Below are 20963 nucleotides of genomic sequence, written 5' to 3'. Positions count from 1 at the left end.
TTGCTGATAGTGAATGGGTAAGCCCTGTCCATTGTGTCCCTAAAAAGGGAGGTATTACCATTGTTCCTAATGATAAAGATGAATTGATCCCGCAAAGAATTATTACAGGCTATAGGATGGTAATTGATTTCCGTAAGTTAAATAAAGCTACTAAGAAATATCATTACCCTTTACCTTTTATTGATCAAATGCTAGAAAGGCTATCCAAACACACACATTTTTGCTTTCTAGATGGTTATTCTGGCTTCTCTCAAATACCTGTGTCCGCGAAGTATCAATCTAAAACTACTTTTACTTGCCCTTTTGGTACTTTTCCTTATAGACGTATGCCTTTTGGTTTATGTAATGCACCTGCTACCTTTCAAAGATGCATGATGGCTATATTTTCTGATTTTTGTGAAAAGATTTGTGAGGTATTCATGGATGACTTCTCCGTCTATGGATCCTCTTTTGATGATTGTTTGAGCAACCTTGATCGAGTTTTGCAGAGATGCGAAGACACTAGTCTCGTCTTGAATTGGGAAAAGTGTCACTTAATGGTTAATGAAGGCATTGTCTTGGGCACAAGATCTCCGAGAGAGGTATTGAAGTTGATAAATCCAAAGTTGATGCTATTGAAAAGATGCCATGTCCCAAGGACATAAAAGGTATAAGAAGTTTCCTTGGTCATGCCAGCTTTTATAGGAGGTTCATTAAGGACTTTTATAAAATCTCTAGGCCTCTAACTAATTTATTGCAAAAAGACATTCCTTTTGTCTTTGATGATGATTGTGTAGAAGCATTTGAAACACTTAAGAAAGCTTTGATCACTGCACCTATTGTTCAGCCACCTGATTGGAATTTACCTTTTGAAATTATGTGCGATGCTAGTGATTATGTTGTAGGTGATGTTTTAGGGCAAAGAGTCGATAAGAAATGGAATGTTATCCAGTATGCTAGTAAGACTCTTGATACTGCCCAGAGAAATTATGCTACTACTGAAAAAGAGTTCTTAGCAGTTGTGTTTGCATGTGATAAGTTTAGACCTTATATTGTTGATTCCAAAGTTACTATTCACACTGATCATGCTGCTATTAAATATCTTATGGAAAAGAAAGATGCTAAGCCTAGACTCATTAGATGGGTTCTCTTGCTCCAAGAATTTGACTTGCATATTATTGATAGAAAGGGAGCTGAGAACCCCGTTGTAGACAACTTGTCTAGGTTAGAGAATGTTCTTGATGACCCACTGCCTATTAATGATAGTTTTCCTGATGAACAATTAGCAGTTGTCAATGCTTCTCGTACTGCTCCTTGGTATGCTGATTATGCTAATTACATTGTTGCTAAATATATACCGCCTAGTTTCACATTCCAGCAAAAGAAAAAGTTCTTTTATGATTTAAGACATTACTTCTGGGATGATCCATACCTTTATAAAGAAGGAGTAGACGGTATTATTAGACGTTGTGTGCCTGAGCATGAACAGGAACAAATCCTACACAAGTGTCACTCTGATCTTATGGAGGACACCACGCTGGAGATAGAACTGCACACAAGGTACTACAATCTGGTTTTTATTGGCCTACTCTCTTCAAAGATGCTTGTAAGTTTGTCTTATCTTGTGATGAATGTCAAAGAATAGGTAACATTAGTAGACATCAAGAAATGACTATGAATTATTCTCTTGTTATTGAACCATTTGATGTTTGGGGCTTTGATTATATGGGACCTTTTCCTGCCTCCAATGGTACATATTTTAGTTGTTGTTGATTATGTTACTAAGTGGGTAGAAGCTATTCCAACTAGTAGTGCTGATCATAACACTTCTATTAAAGTGCTTAAAGAAGTTATTTTTCTGAGGTTTGGAGTCCCTAGATATCTTATGACTGATGGTGGTTCACACTTTATTCATGGTGCTTTCCGTAAGATGCTTTCTAAGTATGATGTCAATCATAGAATCGCGTCTCCTTATCACCCGCAGTCTAGTGGTCAAGTAGAGTTGAGCAATAGAGAGCTCAAATTAATTTTGCAAAAGATTGTGAATATATCTAAATTGGTCCAAAAAACTTGATGATGCATTATGGGCCTATAGAACTGCATACAAAAATCCTATGGGTATGTCTCCATATAAGATGGTTTATGGAAAAGCATGTCATTTACCTCTTGAACTTGAACATAAAGCATATTGGGCTATTAAAGAGCTCAATTATGACTTCAAACTTGCTGGTGAGAAGAAGTTGTTTGATATTAGCTCACTTGATGAATGGAGAAACCAAGCATATGAGAATGCCAAGCTTTTCAAAGAAAAAGTCAAACGCTGGCATGATAAGAGGATACAAAAGCGTGAGTTTAACGTATGAGATTATGTGTTATTATTCAACTCTCGTTTAAGATTTTTTGCAGGAAAACTTCTCTCAAAATGGGAAGGTCCCTACGTTATCGAGGAGGTCTATCGTTCTGGTGCTATAAAAATCAACAACTTCGAAGGCACAAATCCGAGGGTGGTTAACGGTCAAAGAATTAAACATTATATTTCAGGTAATCCTATCAATGTTGAAACTAATATTATTGAAACCATAACCCCCGAGGAATACATAAGAGACACTTTCCAGTATGTTCCAGATCCCAAAAAGGCATAGGTACGTGGTACGGTAAGTAAACCGACTCCAAAACAACTCTAATGGCAATTTTTTATCAGTTTTGGATGATTTAAGAATTTCTGGAAGAAAGAAGTAGTCCGAAAGGGACACGAGGCTCCCACGAGAGAGGAGCCCCCCCTGTAGGGTGCGCCCCCTGTCTTGTGGGCACCTCGTGTGCCTCCCGGACTCCGTTTTCTTGTATGTTATGTATTTTGGTCGGTAAAAATTCATTATATATACTCCCGAAGGTTTTGACCACTGTATCACGCGAATATCTTCTGTTTTCGTTTTGAGCTGTTCCTGTTGCAGATTTGGAACAAGATGTCGTCCCAAGATTCGGAGGGAGAGAGCTACATGGTTGATTATATTGCAAATCCAAAAGTATATGGGGATGTGGAACATTATGGCTGGACCACAGAAGAAGAAGAAGACTATGATCCAAAGAGGAAGGAGGAGACAAGCTCCGATGAAGAGGACGATCTACTACCTCAACCTAGTGATATGCATGTGGAGTTCAAGGAGTCAAGCCTCCCTAAGGTCCAATCTATCCCACCACGTTTTTTGCAGGACATCAAGGTAGCACTATGCAAAAAGATAATGAAATTTTAGCTCGAGAATGAGGATTTGAGGGAGGAAAATTTTAGCCTCAGACGCAAGCTAGAGAAGAAAAATGCAACAATTCCACCGTCATCATCACCACCTCCATTAGCTCCGAAGAAATAATCACTTGGGTATGGGCACTCCCCTTGGCAACTACCAAGCTTGGGGGAGGTGCCTCGGTATCGTATCACCATCACACTCCTATCTTTACCGCTTTATTTAGTTCGATCCTTTTAGTAGTATCTTGATCTAGTAGATTGAAGTTTTGATATCAAGTAGTTTTGAGTTTTGCATTGTGATCTCTTTATGTAAGCGAGTCCGTGTGCTATCTATAATAAAGATTAGTGTTGAGTCAAGGGCTTTGCTATGTTTCTATGATCTTGAGAAAGTAGAAAGAACAAAAGAGTTCATATTGATCTTATGGATAGTGATAACTTCACACATAGAAAGTATGAGGCATAAAAAATGTTGAGAGTTGATGAACGTAGCCTTGGTCATCGTTGCAATTAATAGGAAGTGATAAAGAAAGAGGGGTTCACATATAGATATATTATCTTGGACATCTTTTATGATTGTGAAGCACTCATTAAGTATGACATGCTAAAAGAGTTGGTGTTGGACAAGGAAGACAACGTAATGGTTTATGTTTTCCGACATCTTAGTTAAAGTATATTGTCATTGACCTTCCAAACATGTTGAGCTTGCCTTTCTCCCTCTTGCTAGCCAAATTCCTTGCACCAAGTAGAGATACTACTTGTGCTTCCAAATATCCTCAAACCCAGTTTTGCCATGAGAGTCCACCATACCTACCTATGGATTGAGTAAGATCCTTCAAGTAAGTTGTCATCGGTGCAAGCAATAAAAATTTCTCTCTAAATATGTATGACTTATTAGTGCAGAGAAAATAAGCTTTGTACGAAGTTGTTGTGGAAGTAATAAAAGCGACGAATTGCATAATAAAGGTCCACATACAAGGGGCAATATAAAGTGATGTTCTTTTGCATTAAGATTTCGTGCATCAACCCTAAACGCGCATGACAACCTCTGCTTCCCTCTGCGAAGGGCCTATCTTTTATTTTATGTTTTTACTTTATGCTTGAGTCATGGTGATCCTCACCTTTCCCCTTTTTCATTTTATCCTTTGGCAAGCTCCTCGTGTTTGAAGGATCATGATACATATATCCAATTGGATGTAAGTTGGCATAGGCTATTATTGTTGACAACACCTAAAGGTGAATACGTTGGGAGGCAACACAATAAGCCCCTATCTTTCTCAGTGTCCGGCTGAAACTCTATAACCATAAGTATCACGTGAGTGTTAGCAATTATGGGAGACTACGAGATAGTTGAGTATGTGAGCTTGTTGAAAAGCTCTATTATTGACTCTTTCTGATGTTACGATAAATTGCAATTGCTTCAATGACTGAGATTATAGTTTGTTAGTTCCCAATGAAGTTTATGAACCATACTTGACATTGTGAATTGTTTATTACTTGAGCATAGGAAATCATATGACAAAATATATTTATGTTACTGTTATTAGAATGATCATGATGCCCTCATGTCCGTATTTATTTTTATCGACACCTCTATCTCTAAACATGTGGACATATTTTTCGATTTTGGCTTCCGCTTGAGGACAAGCGAGGTCTAAGCTTGGGGAGTTGATACGTCCATTTTGCATCATGTTTTTATATAAATATTTATTGCATTATGGGCTGTCATTACACATTATATCTCAATACTTATGGCTATTCTCTCTTATTTTACAAGGTTTACCATGAAGAGGGGGAATGCCGACAGCTGGAATTCTGGCTGGAAAAGGAGCAAATGTTGGAAACTTATTCTGCACAACTCCAAAAGTCCTGAAACTCCACGAAACAACTTTTTGGATTTATTAAGAATTTATGAGCGAAAGAAATAGGCCAGGGGGCCCACACCCTGTCCAGGAGACAGGGGGCGCCCCCCCTATAGGGCGCACCCCCTATCTCCTGGACCCCCTGGTGGGCCTCCGGCGTCCATCTTCTGCTATATCATCACTTTTACCCTGGAAAATATCGTGGGCAAGCTTACGGGACGAAACTCCGCCGCCACGAGGCGGAACCTTGGCGGAATCAATCTAGGGCTCTGGCGGAGCTGTTCTACCAGGGACACTTCCCTCCGGGAGGGGGAAATCATCACCAACGTCATCACCAACGATCCTCTCATCAGGAGGGGGTCAATCTCCATAAACATCTTCACCAGCACCATCTCCTCTCAAAACCCTAGTTCATCTCTTGTATCCAATCTTGTATCAAAACCAGAAATTGGTACATGTGGGTTGCTAGTAGTGTTGATTACTCCTTGTAGTTGATGCTAATTGGTTTACTTGGTGGAAGATCATATGTTCAGATCCTTTATGCATATTATTACTCCTCTGATTATGAACATGAATATGCTTTGTGAGTAGTTACGTTTGTTCCTGAGGACATGGGTGAAGTCTTGCTATTTGTAATCATGTGAATTTGGTATTCGTTCGATATTTTGATGAGATGTATGTTGTCTTTCCTCTACTGGTGTTATGTGAACGTCGACTACATGACACTTCACCATTATTTGGGCCTAGAGGAAGGCATAGGGAAGTAATAAGTAGATGATGGGTTGCTAGAGTGACAGAAGCTTAAACCCTAGTTTATGCGTTGCTTCGTTAGGGGTTGATATGGACCCATATGTTTAATGTTGTGGTTAGGTTTACCTTAATACTCCTGTTTGTAGTTGCGGATGCTTGCAATAGGGGTTAATCATAAGTGGGATGATTGTCCAAGTTAGGGCAGTACCCAAGTGCCGGTCCACCCACATATCAAATTATCAAAGTACCGAACGTGAATCTTACGAAATGATGAAAGCAAGCTTGATGATAATTCCCAATGTGTCCTGGGAGCTCCTTCTTCATTATTAGAATTATTGGGGAACGTAGTAATTTCAAAAAAAAATCCTACGCACACGCAAGATCATGGTGATGATATAGCAACAAGAGGGGAGAGTGTTGTCTACGTACCCTCGTAGACCGAAGCAGAAGCGTTGACACAACGTAGAGGAAGTAGTCGTACGTCTTCCTGGTCCGACCGATCCAAGCACCATTACTCCGGCACCTCAGAGTTCTTGACACACGTACAGCTCGATAACGCACCCCGGGCTTCGATCCAGCAAAGCCTTGGGGAGGAGTTCCATCAGCACGACGGCGTGGTGACGATCTTGATGTTCAACTGTCGTAGGGCTTCGCCTAAGCACCGCTACAATATGACCGAGGTGTAATATCGTGGAGGGGGGCACCGCACACGGCTAAGGAATGATCACGAAGATCAACTTGTGTGTCTATGGGGTGCCCCCTCCTTCGTATATAAAGGGGGAGAGGAGGAGGGGGCCGGCCAAGAGGGGAGGCGCGCCCTAGGGGGGGCAAACCTACTCCAAGTAGGTTTGGCCCCCCTTTCCTATTAGGAGTAGGAGAGGGAAGGAAGAGAGCGGAGGGAAGAAGGAAAGGGGCGGGCGGCCCCCCTCCCAATTCGGATTGGGCATGGGGGGGCGCCCCCTCCTTTGCTCCTTCTCCCTCCTTTCCACTAAGGCCCAATAAGGCCCATATACTTACCGGGGGGTTCCGATAACCTCCCGGAACTCCGGTATAGTCCCAATCTCATCCGGAACCTTTCCGGTGTCCAAATATATCCGTCCAATATATCAATCTTTATGTCTCGACCATTTCGAGACTCCTCGTCATGTCCGTGATCACATCCGGGACTCCGAACAACCTTAGGTACATCAAAATACATAAACTCATAATATAACTGTCATCGAAACCTTAAGCGTGCGGACCCTACGGTTCGAGAACAATGTAGACATGACCGAGACACGTTTCCGGTCAATAACCAATAGCGGGACCTGGATGCCCATATTGGTTCCTACATATTCTATGAAGATCTTTATCGGTCAGACCGCATAACAACATACGTTGTTCCCTTTGTCATCGGTATGTTACTTGCCCGAGATTCGATCGTCGGTATCCAATACCTAGTTCAATCTCGTTACCGGCAAGTCTCTTTACTCGTTCCGTAATACATCATCTCGCAACTAACTCATTAGTTGCAATGCTTGCAAGGCTTAAGTGATGTGCATTACCGAGAGGGCCCAGAGATACCTCTCCGACATTCGGAGTGACAAATCCTAATCTCGAAATACGCCAACCCGACAAGTACCTTCGGTGACACATGTAGAGCACCTTTATAATCACCCAGTTACGTTGTGACGTTTGGTAGCACACAAAGTGTTCCTCCGGTAAACGGGAGTTTCATAATCTCATAGTCATAGGAACATGTATAAGTCATGAAGAAAGCAATAGCAACATACTAAACGATCGAGTGCTAAGCTAACGGAATGGGTCATGTCAATCAGATCATTCAACTAATGATGTGACCTCGTTAATCAAATAACAACTCCTTGTTCATGGTTAGGAAACATAACCATATTTGATTAACAAGCTAGTCAAGTAGAGGCATACTAGTGACACTCTGTTTGTCTATATATTCACACATGTATTATGTTTCCGGTTAATACAATTCTAGCATGAATAATAAACATTTATCATGATATAAGGAAATAAATAATAACTTTATTATTGCCTCTAGGGCATATTTCCTTCAGTCTCCCACTTGCACTAGAGTCAATAATCTAGATTACACAGTAATGATTCTAACACCCATGGAGTCTTGGTGCTGATCATGTTTTGCTCGTGGAAGAGGCTTAGTCAACGGGTCTGCAGCATTCAGATCCATATGTATCTTGCAAATCTCTATGTCTCCCACCTGGACTAGATCCCGGATGGAATTGAAGCGTCTCTTTATGTGCTTGGTTCTCTTGTGAAATCTAGATTCCTTCGCTAAGGCAATCGCTCCAGTATTGTCACAAAAGATTTTCATTGGACCCGATGCACTAGGTATGACACCTAAATCGGATATGAACTCCTTCATCCAGACTCCTTCATTGGCTAGTTCCGAAGCAGCTATGTATTCCGCTTCACATGTAGATCCCGCCACGACGCTTTGCTTTGAACTGCACCAACTGACAGCTCCACCGTTTAATGTAAACACATATCCGGTTTGCGATTTAGAATCGTCCGGATCAGTGTCAAAGCTTGCATCAACGTAACCATTTACGATGAGCTCTCTGTCACCTCCATATACAAGAAACATATCCTTAGTCCTTTTCAGGTACTTCAGGATGTTCTTGACCGCTGTCCAGTGATCCACTCCTGGATTAGTTTGGTACCTCCCTGCTAAATTTATAGCAAGGCACACATTAGGTTTGGTACACAGCATTGCATACATGATAGAGCCTATGGCTGAAGCATAGGGAACATCTTTCATTTTCTCTCTATCTTCTGCAGTGGTCGGACATTGAGTCTTACTCAACCTCACACCTTGCAATACAGGCAAGAACCCTTTCTTTGCTTGATCCATTTTGAACTTCTTCAAAACTTTGTCAAGGTATGTGCTTTGTGAAAGTCCAATTAAGCGTTTTGATCTATCTCTATAGATCTTAATGCCCAATATGTAAGCAGCTTCACCGAGGTCTTTCATTGAAAAACTTTTATTCAAGTATCCCTTTATGCTATCCAGAAATTCTATATCATTTCCAATCAACAATATGTCATCCACATATAATATTAGAAATGCTACAGAGCTCCCACTCACTTTCTTGTAAATACAGGCTTCTCCAAAAGTCTATATAAACCCAAATGCTTTGATCACACTATCAAAGCGTTTATTCCAACTCCGAGAGGCTTGCACCAGTCCATAAATGGATCGCTGGAGCTTGCACACTTTGTTAGCTCCCTTTGGATCGATAAAACCTTCTGGTTGCATCATATACAACTCTTCCTCCAGAAACCCATTCAGGAACGCAGTTTTTACATCCATTTGCCAAATTTCATAATCATAAAATGCGGCAATTGCTAACATGATTCGGACAGACTTAAGCATCGCTACGGGTGAGAAGGTCTCATCGTAGTCAATCCCTTGAACTTGTCGAAAACCTTTTGCAACAAGTCGAGCTTTGTAGACAGTACCATTACCGTCAGCATCAGTCTTCTTCTTGAAGATCCATTTATTCTCAATTGCTTGACGATCATCGGGAAAGTCAACCAAAGTCCATACTTTGTTCTCATACATGGATCCCATCTCAGATTTCATGGCTTCAAGCCATTTTGCGGAATCTGGGCTCACCATCGCTTCTTCATAGTTCGTAGGTTCATCATGATCTAGTAGCATGACTTCCAGAATAGGATTACCGTACCACTCTGGTGCAGATCTTATTCTGTTTGACCTACGAGGTTCTGTAGTAACTTGATCTGAAGTTCTATGATCATCATCATCAACTTCCTCACTAGTTGGTTTTGACGTCACAGAAACCGGTTCCTGTGATGTACTAATTTCCAACAAAGGAGTAGGTACAGTTACCTCATCAAGTTCTACTTTCCTCCCACTCACTTCTTTCGAGAGAAACTCCTTCTCTAGAAAGGATCCATTCTTAGCAACGAATGTCTTGCCTTCGGATCTGTGATAGAAGGTGTACCCAACTGTCTCCTTTGGGTATCCTATGAAGACACATTTCTCCGATTTGGGTTCTAGCTTATCAGGTTGAAGTTTTTTCACATAAGCATCGCAGCCCCAAACTTTAAGAAACGACAACTTTGGTTTCTTGCCAAACCATAGTTCATAAGGTGTCGTCTCAACGGATTTTGATGGTGCCCTATTTAATGTGAATGTTGTCGTCTCTAAAGCATAACCCCAAAATGATAGCGGTAAATCAGTAAGAGACATCATAGATCGCACCATATCAAGTAAAGTACGATTACAACGTTCGGACACACCATTACGCTGTGGTGTTCCGGGTGGCGTGAGTTGCGAAACTATTCTGCATTGTTTCATGTGTAGACCAAACTCGTAACTCAAATATTCTCCTCCACGATCAGATCGTAGAAACTTTATTTTCTTGTTACGATGATTTTCAACTTCACTCTGAAATTCTTTGAACTTTTCAAATGTTTCAGACTTATGCTTCATTAAGTAGATATACCCATATCTGCTTAAATCATCTGTGAAGGTGAGAAAATAACGATACCCGCCACGAGCTTCAACATTCATCGGACCACATACATCTGTATGTATGATTTCCAACAAATCTGTTGCTGTCTCCATAGTACCGGAGAACGGCGTTTTGGTCATCTTGCCCATGAGGCACGGTTCGCAAGTACCAAGTGATTCATAATCAAGTGGTTCCAAAATTCCATCAGTATGAAGTTTCTTCATGCACTTTACACCGATATGACCTAAACGGCAGTGCCACAAATAAGTTGCACTATCATTATCAACTCTGCATCTTTTGGCTTCAATACTATGAATATGTGTATCACTACTATCGAGATTCATCAAAAATAGACCACTCTTCAAGGGTGCATGTAACGCCCCGAGACCGATGCTTCAGAAGACTTCTAGCTATTCCGAGTTTTGCCATGTGTCTTTTGTGCTTGCTCTTTTATTTTGCATTGCATCATGTCATCATGCCATCATGCCATTTAATTTTAAAAACTCACCTAAATAAATTGTATGGATTTTTTTCGATCCATTTAAATCGAGGGATTTCACATTGGTGACTTCTCTTTATAACATATCCTCCAATATTAGGGAGCTATATTAAATATTTCTTTATTTCGGAAATCACCAAAACACACTTACAAAATAATTTCGTTCCTTTTCTGCTTCAAGTTTGGTCTCCAACCTTGCCAATAATTATTTCATCATTTTCCGGAGCTCCACCAAAAATCCGAACATTTTTGGACCTTCCCAAACCCTCACTTCCGTTCAAACCCATTTGAATTAAATTCAAATGAGTTTGAATTTACATCTTGCAATCTTGGCCATTCCTATTTTTCTTGGATCAAACTCATTTCGGGAAAATTATCCCCTTGCGCATTTTCTTTCCCTAACCCTCCTTTTCTTTTCCTCTCTCTTTTTGCTTTTCTATTAAAGAAAATATAAGAGAGAGAAGAGAGAGGTAAGCCCAGCCAGGCCTCTGGCCATTTCCTCTCCACCTGGGCCGACCCAACCGGCCCAAGGCCCACCTAGCCCCTCCTAACCCTAGCTCTAATTAGTCCATCCTCTCGTTCCCGTGCCCGCCGCACACCCGCAGCGCTCGACCGCTCCTCCCTCCTCTCGATCTCTCCCGATCGATGTCCTTCCTCACGCTCATCGCTTGGTCCTCGTCCCCCTCGCTGCCCTCGCTCCCCCTCGCTCCCTCGTACTCCTACTCCGCCGCCACACACACACACACACACGCACAGCCAGCGCCGCTGGAGTTCCATCCCCGCGCCCGATCTGCTACGAGTCGCGCCGCCGGCCAAGTCCCTCGACCCACCGACCAGAGCCGCCTCCTCCCTCACCTGCGGCCTCCTCCTCGTCGCCTCCGCGCCACCAGCCAGCCACCGGAGCCGCCGCCGCCGGATCTGGCTGTGCCTCGCCAGGGTCCTCCCCTGCCACGCCTTGGTCCCTGCCTCGACCTCCTCTGCAAGTCCCTCGCCGAGTCCCGTGCCCAGCCTCCGCGTCGCCGGAGCCCTGTGCAGCTGCGCTGCCTGCCTTCCTGCATCTCCACCGGCGCCATCAGTCCCCGTCGCCCGAGCGCTCGAGGAGAGGAGCTCCTCGAGCACCTGCGCCTGCGACCGTCGTCCTCTGTGCCCAGCAGGAGCCCCGCGCCGCTCGTTCCCTCTGTTTGGCCGGAGTTCGTCGGAGCCCCAGCAGCCGCACCACCCTGTGGCTTCGCCTCCCGCAACCCCGCGGCGTCGCCTCGCCCTTGTCCCGCGTTGCCTCTACCGGCCTTTTGCAGATGCTTGCATCCGCCAAGGCCATCTTCAGATTTTCACCAAGTCCGTGACTGCATCCGGTGTGCCTTTTTTTTGTCAAGTCCGGCTACACGGGTACGACTACATCCGAGGTGGATTTCGTCAAGTACCCCTTCGGATGCGCCAAGTTCGACTACATGGTCCACCAAGTACCACTACCGATGACCCGAACTTCTACGAAAAACGTGTACCATCTACCGTCGCTCGAAGACCCGTGTACGACTACTTCCACGACGTCCGTGTACCACTACCGTCGACACGAGTACAACTACTTCCACTACGACCCGTGAACGACTACTTCCCTCGACGAACTCGACCCGCTCCAAAAACGCACGCTTCGAAGGTATAAGCCCCGAGTCGATCAACCATGGACCGAATGAATGTGTGTTGTATGAGATGTACGATATGTTTGCACCATGTCCGATTTGTCACTCGTTTCCATGCCGCCGTCCCGTGGGAACCCGGAAGCCAGGATCACCCCACCATCTTGCATGACTCGCTCACGCTCACTTCCTTTTGCACCGGTATCTCCGTGAGCTACCGGAACCGATATGTTGCCGTGGCACCATTTTCGTTTCACCGCCGTGGCGCCTTTTCCCTTCCGCCATGGCGACAAATGCCTCGTTTCATGCTCATGTTAACGTTTTCATAAAGATTGCATAAAACTTGCATATGTCATCCGCATCATGATAACAACAATTAAAATGCTTAAAAATTGTTGTTTGCCTTAATTGCTAAATGACATATGGGGATTTTCCGGAATTGTTGTTTGTTGTTTCCGGCCTCATTTAAACTTGCATAAATAGTTAGTTCAGTTATGCTTCACCTCTTGCCATGCTTAATAACATTTAATATTGTTTGGTAACTTAAACAAGAGAGAACTAAATAATTGTCGTGGTGTTCCATCAATATGCAACTCGTTACATATTGAGCTCCACTTAACTTGTAGTGTTGTTTTTGCATATTGCCATGCCATGCCTCATTAAACCGTACATGCATCATACTTGTTTGTGCATCATGACATGTTTATGCTTGTGTGTTTACCATGTTGTTTGCTTCTTTCCGGTTTGCTTCTCTCGTTAGCTTCGGTTTCGTTCCGGAGTTGTGAGGATTCGTTCGACTACGTCTGTTTGTCTTCTTCATGGACTCGTTCTTCTTCCTTGCGGGATTTCAGGCAAGATGACCATTACCCTTGATATCACTTCTATCTTTGCTTGCTAGTTGCTTCGTTCTATCGCTGTGCTGCGTTACCTATCACTTGTTTACCATGCCTCCCAAATTGCCATGTCAGCCTCTAACCTTTTCACCCTTCCTAGCAAACCATTGCTTGGCTATGTTACCGCTTTGCTCAGCCCTCTTATAGCGTTGCTAGTTGCATGTGAAGTTGAAGATTGCTCCATGATGGACAGGATTATGATTGGGATATCACAATATCTCTTATTTAATTAATGCATCTATATACTTGGTAAAGGGTGGAAGACTCGGCCTTATGCCTGGTGTTTTGTTCCACTCTTGCCGCCCTAGTTTCCGTCATACCGGTGTTATGTTCCCGGATTTTGCGTTCCTTACGCGGTTGGGTGATTTATGGGACCCCCTTGACAGTTCGCTTTGAATAAAACTCCTCCAGCAAGGCCCAACTTTGGTTTTACCATTTGCCACCTAAGCCTTTTTTCCCTTGGGTTCTGCAGACTCAAGGGTCATCTTTATTTCAACCCCCCCGGGCCAGTGCTTGTCTAAGTGTTGGTCCGAACTAGAGCCCTTTGCAGCGCCCCCTCAGGGAAACTTGAGGTCTGGTTTTAGTTGTACAGATTGCTCATCCGGTGTTGCCCTGAGAACGAGATATGTGCAGCTCCTATCGGGATTGTCGGCGCATCGGGCGGCTTTGCTGGTCTTGTTTTACCATTGTCGAAATGTCTTGTAAACCGGGATTCCGAGTCTGATCGGGTCTTCCTGGGAGAAGGTCTATTCCTTCGTTGGTCACGAGAGCTTATCATGGGCTAAGTTGGGACACCCCTGCAGGGTATAATCTTTCGAAAGCCGTGCCTGCGGTTATAGGCAGATGGGAATTTGTTAATGTCCGGTTGTAGATAACTTGACACTTGACCTCTTTAAAATACATCAACCGCGTGTGTAGCCATGATGGTCTCTTCTCGGTGGAGTCCGGGAAGTGAGCACGGTTTTGGGTTATGTTTGACGTAAGTAGGAGTTCAGGATCACTTCTTGATCATTGCTAGTTCACTATCGTTCCTTTTGCTCTCTTCTCGCTCTTATTTGCGTAGTTAGCCACCATATATGCTTAGTCGCTGCTACAACCTCACCACTTTACCCCTTCCTTTCCCTTAAGCTTAAATAGTCTTGATCTCACAGGTTTTGAGATTGCTGAGTCCTCGTGACTCACCAGATACTATCACAATAGTTGCAGGTGCCGATGATACCAGTGCAGGTGATGCAACCGAGCTCAGATGGGAGCTCAACGAAGACCTTGGTCGTTGCTATGTTTTGTTTCTTGTTGATCAGTAGTGGAGCCCAATTGGGACGATCGGGGATCTAGCAGTTGGGTTATCTTCTTTTCTTTTGGCTTTGTCCGTAGTCGGACTATATGTGTGTACTCTGAATGATGTATGATTTATTATATGTTCATTGTGTGAAGTAGCGATTGTAAGCCAACTCTTTATCCCATTCTTGTTCATTACATGGGATTGTGTGAAGATGACCCTTCTTGCGACAAAACCACAATGCGGTTATGCCTCTAAGTCGTGCTTCGACACGTGGGAGATATAGCCGCATCGTGGGTGCTACAAGTTGGTAATCAGAGCCATCCCCGACTTAGGAGCTCCCTGCTTGATTGTTTGCTGGCGTTGTTGAGTCTAGATCAAAAATGTTTTGAGTCTTAGGATTATATATATCGGAGAGTAGGATTGTTTTTACTCCTCAGTCCCTTCGTCGCTCTGGTGAGGTCTCCTGACGTAGATGTTTTGACTTTCCTCTCCTCAAATTTCACTAAAAAAAATTTAGGATCACGCGGGTATCTTGGAATCGTTCCGATGGTTTTGTGATGAGAACATTGTTCTTGGTGCCTCCTGTCTATTTATGTGGCATTGACCCGGGGAGTTGAGCTCCGAGGTGTTGTCGTCATAATTTTATCGTTGCAGTTCTGGAATACCTGAGTTTTGTCGACATCGAAAATCTCTTTTATGCAGTTGTTGGTGAGATAACCTCGATAACCCAGTACTGGGGAGAGCTTGAGAGTATTTCCATAACTCGTATAATGGATGCTTTTCGAAGCTTGAGGTACACGATTTCCGAAGGTTTCTTGGTTATGTGTTGACGGATGGATACAGCTTGGATGTAGGGATTGTTAGTTTTGGGTGAGATATATATTGCTTCCCCTGTATCCCCAACACCAGATTGCATAACCAGAAAGTTTCGGGAGTTTTATAGGTGGGAATTCAAGTAGCTCCTAGAATATCTTTTCCACAGATGCATGATATGAGATTGGGGTTCGACATCTAGTGGTCCGCCTTTCCACGGTCGTTTTTACAGTGGTCTCGTTGTGTCTTAAAGAACCCTTGGCTATGCTGGTTCGGGGACACTTCGTATGTCATGTGCACTGCCTTGTACATGATGGTGCTGTACACTCGAGCCCGTGTGGGCCCCACCACAAAAACTTCGGACGGAATCTCTATCATATGTTTGTTCCGGCTTATTCTGCAAGTCAAATCCTTTGTTTTGTTTTATTTGTGGTATTCGAGTTGCTTCGAAGTCAAATGTGGAATCCATACCTTTCCTAAACATTATTCTCATATTGCTATGTGAATACTAATCCTTCTTGATCATCGAGATCGTCATGTTAATTCTTTTTCTAACCGGCGTGCTTCTCTTCGAGATGATACGATCAATCTCAACATCCGCAAGATCAATTCTAAGTTTTCTCGACGGTGTTTGTTTCATCCGTCCCAAGTTGTCTTTGTTTTCCCGCCCTCCCACCCTTTTTCTTCAAGGACTCATATATTTTAATCATGTTCTGATCCGGTGATCCCTCGTGAAGATGCTCACGAGCTTCAAGTTTATTATTCTTCATCTCTTTTCTTCTCCGGTGGATTTAACTCAAGCTTTCGGTGTTGATCATATCCTTATCCTCGTTCAAATGCTATCACATGCCGGTGCCTCTCATAATTGTTCATCTCTCTCTATTCTTATTCGGAGTGCTCAAGATATCTCAGAAGATTCGTGTTTCCATTCTCAATCCGTTCAAGCTATTTGGAGATTATTATCTCATTCAAGTCATTTAATTCAACCGGCGCAATCCCCCCTTTCAATCAATAGTTCAACGGTGTTTTCCTTGCAGGGTATAATCTTTTGAAAGCCGTGCCTGCAGTTATAGGCAGATGGGAATTTGTTAATGTCCGGTTGTAGATAACTTGACACTTGACCTCTTTAAAATACATCAACCACGTGTGTAGCCATGATGGTCTCTTCTCGGCGGAGTCCGGGAAGTGAACACGGTTTTGGGTTATGTTTGACGTAAGTAGGAGTTCAGGATCACTTCTTGATCATTGCTAGTTCACGACCGTTCCTTTTGCTCTCTTCTCGCTCTTATTTGCGTATGTTAGCCACCATATATGCTTAGTCGCTGCTACAACCTCACCACTTTACCCCTTCCTTTCCCTTAAGCTTAAATAGTCTTGATCTCGCGGGTTTTGAGATTGCTGAGTCCTCGTGACTCACCAAATACTATCACAACAGTTGCAGGTGCCGATGATACCAGTGCAGGTGATGCAACCGAGCTCATATGGGAGCTCAACGAAGACCTTGGTCGTTGCTATGTTTTGTTTCTTGTTGATCAGTAGTGGAGCCCAGTTGGGACGATCGGGGATCTAGCAGTTGGGTTATCTTCTTTTCTTTTGGCTTTGTCCGTAGTCGGACTATATGTGTGTACTCTGAGTGATGTATGATTTATTATATGTTCATTGTGTGAAGTGGCGATTGTAAGCCAACTCTTTATCCCATTCTTGTTCATTACATGGGATTGTGTGAAGATGACCCTTCTTGCGACAAAACCACAATGCGGTTATGCCTCTAAGTCGTGCTTCGACACGTGGGAGATATAGCCGCATCGTGGGTGTTACAGTGCATGACCATAAAAGATATTACTCATATAAATAGAACAACCATTATTCTCTGATTTAAATGAATAACCGTCTCGCATCAAACAAGATCCAGATATAATGTTCATGCTCAACGCTGGCACCAAATAACAATTATTTAGGTCTAATACTAATCCCGAAGGTAGATGTAGAGGTAGCGTGCCGATCGCGATCACATCAACTTTGGAACCATTTCCCACGCGCATCGTCACCTCGTCCTTTGCTAGTGTTTGCTTAATCCGTAGTCCCTGTTTCGAGTTGCAAATATTAGCAACAGAACCAGTATCAAATACCCAGGTGCTACTGCGAGCTCTAGTAAGGTATATCACATATACCTTTGTTCACCTTGCCATCCTTCTTATCCGCCAAATACTTGGGGCAGTTCCGCTTCCAGTGACCAGTCTGTTTGTAGTAGAAGCACTCAGTCTCAGGCTTAGGTCCAGATTTGGGTTTCTTCTCTGGAGCAGCAACTTGCTTGCTGTTCTTCTTGAAGTTCCCCTTCTTCTTCCCTTTGCCCTTTTTCTTGAAACTAGTGGTCTTGTTGACCATCAACACTTGATGCTCCTTCTTGATTTCTACTTCCGCACGCTTTTGCATTGCGAAGAGCTCGGGAATCGTTTTATCCATCCCTTGCATATTATAGTTCATCACGAAGCTCTTGTAGCTTGGTGGAAGTGATTGGAGAATTCTTTCAATGACGCTATCATCCGGAAGAGTAACTCCCAGTTGAATCAAGTGATTACAATACCCAGACATCTTGAGTATATGCTCACTGACAGAACTATTCTCCTCCATCTTGCAGCTATAGAACTTATTGGAGACTTCATATCTCTCAATCCGGGCATTCTTCTGGAATATTAACTTCAACTCCTGGAACATCTCATATGCTCCATGACGTTCAAAAACGTCGTTGAAGTCCCGATTCTAAGCCGTAAAGCATGGCACGTTGAACTATTGAGTAGTCATCAGCTTTGCTCTGCCAGACGTTCTTAACGTCATCAGTTGCATCAGCAGCAGGCCTGGCACCCAGCGGTGCTTCCAGGACGTAATTTTTCTGTGCAGCAATGAGGATAATCCTCAAGTTACGGACCCAGTCCGCGTAGTTGCTACCATCATCTTTCAACTTTGCTTTCTCAAGGAACGCATTAAAATTCAACGGAACAATAGCACGGGCCATCTATCTACAAACAACATAGACAAGCAAGATACTATCAGGTACTAAGTTCATGATAAATTTAAGTTCAATTAATCATATTACTTAAGAACTCCCACTTAGACAGACATCTCTCTAGTCATCTATGTGATCACGTGATCCAAATCAACTAAACCATAACCGATCATCACGTGAGATGGAGTAGTTTTCAATGGTGAACATCTTATGTTGATCATATCTACTATATGATTCACGCTCGACCTTTCGGTCTCCGTGTTCCGAGGCCATATCTACATATGCTAGGCTCGTCAAGTTTAACCTGAGTATTCTGCGTGTGCAAAACTGGCTTGCACCCGTTGTAGATGGACGTAGAGCTTATCACACCCGATCATCACGTGGTGTCTGGGCACGACGAACTTTGGCAACGATGCATATTCAGGGAGAACACTTCTTGATAATTTTTAATGAGAGATCATCTTAAAATGCTACCGTCAATCAAAGCAAGATAAGATGCATAAAGGATAAACATCACATGCAATCAATATAAGTGATATGATATGGCCATCATCATCTTGTGCTTGTGATCTCCATCTCCGAAGCACCGTCATGGTCACCATCGTCACCGGTGCGACACCTTGATCTCCATCGTAGCATCGTTTGTCGTTTACGCCATCTATTGCTTCTACGACTATCGCTACCGCTTAGTGATAAAGTAAAGCAATTACAGAGTGTTTGCATTTCATACAATAAAGCGACAACCATATGGCTCCTGCCAGTTGCCGATAACTTCGGTTACAAAACATGATCATATCATACAATAAAATATAGCATCATGTCTTGGCCATATCACATCACAACATACCCTGCAAAACAAGTTAGACGTCCTCTACTTTATTGTTGCAAGTTTTACGTGGCTGCTACGGGCTTAAGCAAGAACCAATCTCACCTATGCATCAAAACCGCAACGACAGTTTGTCAAGTTGATGCTGTTTTAACCTTCGCAAGGACCGGGCGTAGCCACACTCGGTTCAACTAAAGTTGGAGAAACTGACACCCGCTAGTCACCTGTGTGCAAAGCACGGCGGTAAAACCAGTCTCGCGTAAGCGTACGCGTAATGTCAGTCCGGGCCGCTTCATCCAACAATACCGCCGAACCAAAGTATGACATGCTGGTAAGCAGTATGACTTATATCGCCCACAACTCATTTGTGTTCTACTCGTGCATATAACATCAAACCATATAACCTAGGCTCGGATGCCACTGTTGGGGAACGTAGTAATTTCAAAAAAAATCCTACGCACACGCAAGATCATGGTGATGATATAGCAACGAGAGGGGAGAGTGTTGTCTACGTACCCTCGTAGACCGAAGCGGAAGCATTGACACAACGTAGAGGAAGTAGTCGTACGTCTTCCCGGTCCAACCGATCCAAGCACCGTTACTCCGGCACCTCCGAGTTCTTGACACACGTACAGCTCGATAACGCACTCCGGTATAGTCCCAATCTCATTCGGAACCTTTCCGGTGTCCAAATATGTCCGTCCAATATATCAATCTTTATGTCTCGACCATTTCGAGACTCCTCGTCATGTCCTTGATCACATCCGGGACTCCGAACAACCTTCGGTACATCAAAATACATGAACTCATAATATAACTATCATCGAAACCTTAAGCGTGCGGACCCTACGGTTCGAGAACATTGTAGACATGACCGAGACACATTTCCGGTCAATAACCAATAGCGGGACCTGGATGCCCATATTGGTTCCTACATATTCTATGAAGATCTTTATCGGTCAGACCGCATAACAAGATACGTTGTTCCCTTTGTCATCGGTATGTTACTTGCCCGAGATTCGATCGTCGGTATCCAATACCTAGTTCAATCTCGTTACCGGCAAGTCTCTTTACTCGTTCCGTAATACATCATCTCACAACTAACTCATTAGTTGCAATGCTTGCAAGGCTTAAGTGATGTGCATTACCGAGAGGGCCCAGAGATACCTCTCCGACATTCGGAGTGACAAATCCTAATCTCGAAATACGCCAACCCAACAAGTACCTTCGGTGACACCTGTAGAGCACCTTTATAATCACCCAGTTACGTTGTGACGTTTGGTAGCACACAAAGTGTTCCTCCGGTAAACGGGAGTTTCATAATCTCATAGTCATAGGAACATGTATAAGTCATTAAGAAAGCAATAGCAACATCTAAACGATCGGGTGCTAAGCTAACGGAATGGGTCATGTCAATCAGATCATTCAACTAATGATGTGACCTCGTTAATCAAATAACAACTCCTTGTTCATGGTTAGGAAACATAACCATCTTTGATTAACAAGCTAGTCAAGTAGAGGCATACTAGTGACACTCTGTTTGTCTATATATTCACACATGTATTATGTTTCCAGTTAATACAACTCTAGCATGAATAATAAACATTTATCATGATATAAGGAAATAAATAATAACTTTATTATTGCCTCTAGGGCATATTTCCTTCAAGAATTT

Source organism: Triticum aestivum, chromosome 1B (genome assembly GCF_018294505.1).
Source record: "Triticum aestivum cultivar Chinese Spring chromosome 1B, IWGSC CS RefSeq v2.1, whole genome shotgun sequence".
Lineage (NCBI taxonomy): Eukaryota > Viridiplantae > Streptophyta > Magnoliopsida > Poales > Poaceae > Triticum > Triticum aestivum.
Note: the sequence above shows the minus strand (reverse complement) of the source record.